The sequence below is a fragment of the Sphaerodactylus townsendi genome, linkage group LG03, assembly GCF_021028975.2.
Source record: "Sphaerodactylus townsendi isolate TG3544 linkage group LG03, MPM_Stown_v2.3, whole genome shotgun sequence".
NCBI lineage: Eukaryota > Metazoa > Chordata > Lepidosauria > Squamata > Sphaerodactylidae > Sphaerodactylus > Sphaerodactylus townsendi.
The window spans coordinates 16784683-16789892 of record NC_059427.1 but is presented as its reverse complement, the minus strand read 5'-3'; positions in this window follow the sequence as shown (position 1 = coordinate 16789892).

The following is a 5210-nucleotide window of genomic DNA, read 5'->3' as shown; positions in this document are numbered from 1 at the left end:
GTGGAGCTCAGGTTAAGGATATTACCCTAGCAGCATGCAGCCTGGATCGTTTTCGCTTCTGCATCTGTGGCTGGCATCTCTCAGAGGGATCCCCCTGAAGATGCCAGCCACAGTTGCAAGCTTTCTAAACTGCCAGGAGAGAGAATGTTGGCAGAAGATGGTTATACATGTCTTGGAAACTGCCAACAGCACCCCAGTGATTCCGCCAGTCAGGAAGCTCTCTTCGACAATACACAGCGAATAAAATGCCGCTTATCTGCCTTTCAGTCACCATTGATATTTATTTGTTAGTCTGTTTGATGGGTTTCGTATGTTGCCCTTCCCCAAGGGGCTCAGGGCGCTCACAGCATCTCCATAGCACATGATAAAAGCCATTTTTAAATATGAACTACATAAACATTTAAAAACAATTTAAATACATTTTAAAACATTAAAATCATTTAAAACATTTCAAAATATTAAAATTATTAAAACCTAACTTTATGTCATTGAGAAAGTAGTATTGCAGGAGGAGGGATGGGGAAACCATATGGTCAACCATAGCCACCTCAGCCATATGCCTCGTGGAACAGCTCTTTCTTACAGGCCCTTTGGAATTGCATTACGGCCCTTGGGGCTCTGGTCTCACTTGATAGGGTGTTCCACCAGGTTAGGGCCAAGGCTGACAAAACCCTGGCTCAGGTTGAGGCTAGCTGGACCTCTTTTAGGCCATGGATCACCAGTAGGGGCACAGGGGTATAATGAGGCATTTGGCAGTCTCTTGGCAAAACTCCTGAGAAGTTGGATGCCCCCCCCCCATTGGGCCACATATCGGAGCCAAGTATGTTTTTGCCCCAGGTCACTGTGCCTGCAGGTGGGGCTTTGAAAGAAAGTACAGTTTTTTTTTGCACCATAGGTCAACTATTGAACCTGGATCTGGTATTTCCCACGTCTGAGAGCCAGTGCAGCCATCGTTGACTGTCCATGTTGGAACTCAGTGCAGCCAGTACTCCGCCATTTAGTGGGACGAAGACCCTCAAAGGACTCCAGCTAAGGGGTAGCCCCATGCTGGCCTTAGTCTCATTGAAAGAATGGGGATGGGTAGCCCCAAGCCTTTGAGGGAACCAGCAAATTTGGCCTGTTAACTGCACCAAACCTAGGAGGTGATCATTGCAGGGCAGTCTCTTTGATGGCAAGGTCCTGAAATTTTGAGACTGTGCCTTCAGAAATGTGCCGCCCCCCTCTCTGTCAAGATACTCAATTGTTTCTGTCTGTCATATTGTTTCACCTGTCATATATGATAAAACGTTAGGTGAGTTACCTGTGCAACCTGAGTTTCCATTGTTGGGGAGGCATCAAGGAGCACCCCAAACTCCTGACTACAGGTACAGGGTTCAACTGCACTCTGTCAAGGGTTGGTAATTGGCATTGTCCACCTGAGCCTCCCCAGCCCAACCACAGAACCTCCATCTTTGCTGAACTTCAGCCAGCTCCCTTTTAACCATTCCACCACAGACTCTAAACAGCTGGCCAGTGAAGCTGGGGCAGCTTCGGGATGACCGTCCATCAACAGATAGAGCTGGGTGTCATCCAAATATTGGTGACAACCCCAACCAAAACTCTAGATCAACCTGGCAAGAGGGTGCATATATATGTTAAACAGTATCAGAGAGAGAATCACCGCTTGCAAGACACCACTCACCAAAGAATGGTGAACGGAGGTTCTCTCACGGATTGCTACCCTCTGTCTCTGTCCTTGGAGAAATAAGGGCTGTCACTTCAAGGCTGACCCATGTAACCCAGTGTCACCAAGGTAGTTGATTAAGATGTCATGGTCAACGAAGTCGAACACTGCTGTCAAATCGAGGAGTAACAACAGTGCCAACCCTCTTTGGTCCAGGTGTCTACGAAGGTCATCTGTGAGGGTGGTCAGAGCTGTTTCCAGGACAGAAACCAGACTGGAATGGTTCCAAGGCTGAAGTTTCCTCAGAAAGATGGGACATTGGATGGTAATTGGATGAATCTAGTGGATCCAATGATGGCTTTTTAAAGTGTGGCCTTGCCAATGCCTCCTTCAGTCCCTCAGGGAAGGTCCCTGTACTTAGAAACAGATTAATAATGTTTCCCAAAGGGGCTTTTCACCAACCAGGATGGGTCTAAGAGGCATATGGTGGACTTCACAGCCCTCAGGATTCTGTCCACTTTGTCTCGTGTGTTGATTTTGGGGTATGTCCTTCACTGACATATTACTTTGTGTAAATTGGCTAATATTTATGTTGTATCCTTTTGATAAGCATTCTAGCTCAGTGAACCTTCAAATTCTTGACTTGTCACTTTCTTTCCTTTAGTCATTTGTCAGACCTTTTAAGCAGAGTTATACTTCTCTGTAGTATAAATCAGTAGTCAATGAAGTTAGACCTGTGTGGCATATGGTTTGTGTATTTTCTTTCCTTATTTTTCTCCTCATATGATTACTTCACGATTGTTTACCTTTTTTTGCAAGACGTCATGCTGGGAATTAATAATAGGACCAATGTTGATTTAAGTCCTTTCTTCCTTCAGTATCAGGGTTGGAGGAGGATATTCTTACACTTGGGAATGGTTTTGAAAAATTTTCCTTATAGTTTGAACTGTTCAGCTAGTTTTTCTCGAGACAGTCCTGGAAATAGTCAGCTGTGCGGGCGTTCGTGTGTGTCTTACAAGCCGGTGGACTTTCCAAGCCACCAGGATTCTAGCTTTGTTTGTTTACTCCTCTGGGGGCTCCATTGCAACTATGGAAGGAAAGGAGTTTCTCTATGCACGTGACTGAAGCATATGTATTAAAAATCCATTTAAAAATTTTTGCCTCTTACTTCCATATAGGACCTTCAAGGCTTACGATTAGTTATCAAAGCAGTAAAGATAATAGAATAAAAAGTGTAATATATCATTAATGAATGACCATGTATTCCCTGCATGTCCTTCAAGGTCCTCCACCTCACAATTGTTCCTGACGGCTAGCACCGGACAACAGCTGGAACAAGTAGAGTTTTCCCGGGTGGGAGGGGAAGAGATAGGAAGGTAAGGTGAAGATGAAGAAGAGTTTGGATTTATATCCCCCCTTTCTCTCCTGTAGGAGACTCAAAGGGGCTTACAATCTCCTTGCCCTTTCCCCCTCACAACAAACACCCTGTGAGGTGGGTGGGGGTGAGAGAGCTCCGAGAAGCTGTGACTAGCCCAAGGACACCCAGCTGGCGTGTGTGGGAGTGCACAGGCTAATCTGAATTCACCAGAGAAGCCTCCACAGCTCAAGTGGCAGAGCTGGGAATCAAACCCGGTTCCTCCAGATCAGAGTGTGCACCTGCTCTTAGCCACTACGCCACTGCTGCTCACTGAGGGCAGATGAAGGTAGGTTGAGTGGGAAGAAGAGAAGGTAGCAGGAAAAGGGGGTAGCTTATGGAGAGGTGGAGGAAGGGAATATGAGAAGCCCCACGGAACTCGTGGGTTCTCCATTTGTACTAAGTTCAGTCTCCAGCTTTCCTAATGTTCACTATAAGTTATTTCTACTTGGTTTCTGTGCTCTGCCGCCTGAGCTGTGGAGGCTTATCTGGGGGGATTCAGATTAGCCTGTCCACTCCCACACACGCCAGCTGGGTGACCTTGGGCCAGTCACAGCTTCTTGGAGCTCTCTCAGCCCCACCTACCTCACAGGGTGTTTGTTGTGAGGGGGAAAGGGCAAGGAGATTGTAAGCCCCTTTGAGTCTCCTGCAGGAGAGAAAGGGAGGATATAAATCCAAAACTCTTCTTCTTCAAATTAATGCTGGAGAAAAATATGCCTTACGCAGGGCTTTTATATTTTCAAAGGCAGGACAGTTGGTGTTTGTTCCAGCAACCCAAGATCTTTTTTGCAAGTGGTGGTGCCTCCAGTCATTGCCAACTTACAGTGACCCCGTAGTTCTTTCCAGGCAAGAGATGTTCAGAGGTTATTTGCCATTGCCTGTCTCTGCATAGCAACCCTGGACTTCCTTAGTGGTCTCCCGTTCATATATGAGATCTGGTGAGCTCTGGCTAGCTTGGGCCTTTTCTTTTGCAAGTACCATGGCTTGATTGAACTCTGCATGCCACTTCCTGTGCTCTGTCAGAAGGTTGTCTTCCAGCTGCTTTGGAGGATACTTCGAGTGAGGTTAGTTTGTGGGCCCCATTGATGTGCTTCCTGTGTGCCTAAGCTCCCCCAAACAAAACACGGGCACATGTGATCTACCTGGCGATGCACTGATATGGGATTGGCCATGTTTGTCTTGAACGTTTTTAACCTTAGAGCCTGTTTCAACATTTAGTTTATTACAAAATCCTGGCTATTGGTCTATCAAGGTTAGTAGTCTATCCTGGCTATTGGTCTAGGACAGCGGTGGCAAACCTATGGCACGGGTGCCAGAGGTGGCACTCAGAGCCCTTTCTGTGGGCACACGTGCACAAAGTTCATCATGTGGGGGGCAGAAAATCACCCCCTCACACACACACACATCTAGGCTGGCCTGGGCATGATCCTTTACCTGGGAGCAAGCTCGGTTGCTGGCAATGGAGCTTGCTTCTGAGTAAACCCTCCTAGGATCGTGATTCACCCATTCGAAGCGTTGCCCGGTTGCTTCACCAAGCTTACTCCTGAGTAACGCGCGCCTCAGAGCCAACCAGTTTTTCTAAACTTAAACCTCTATATTCAGGTTAAATTGCCATGTTGGCACTTTGCGATAAATAAGTGGGTTTTGGGTTGCAATTTGGGCACTCGGTCTCGAAAAGGTTCGCCATCACTGATCAAGGAGTCTCCAGTGTCTTAAGCAGAAAAGAATCTTTCTCAGCTCATTACTGAAAGTACATAGGTAATTTGCTTATGCAAATTACATGGGCACCAAACCACAATCTCCCTTTAAAGGGGAGACACCACAGTTTCTTGTGGAGACACCAGTTTCCCCACTCCTGGGGAAACCTACTGGTGATCATACCATCTCTTCCCAAGAAGTGTACTTGGCAAGTGCCCCATAATGGCAGATCTTCATATTCTGGCTGTTAACTAAAATGCAGTTTCAGTAAATGGCAAACTTGATCAAACAAGAATCTGGGTGAATCTTTAGTGCCTAGAGCAGGGGTCTGCAACCTGCGGCTCTCCAGATGTTCATGAACTACAATTCCCATGCTGGCAGGGGCTGATGGGATTTGTAGTCCATGAATATCTGGAGAGCCTCAGGTTGCAGACC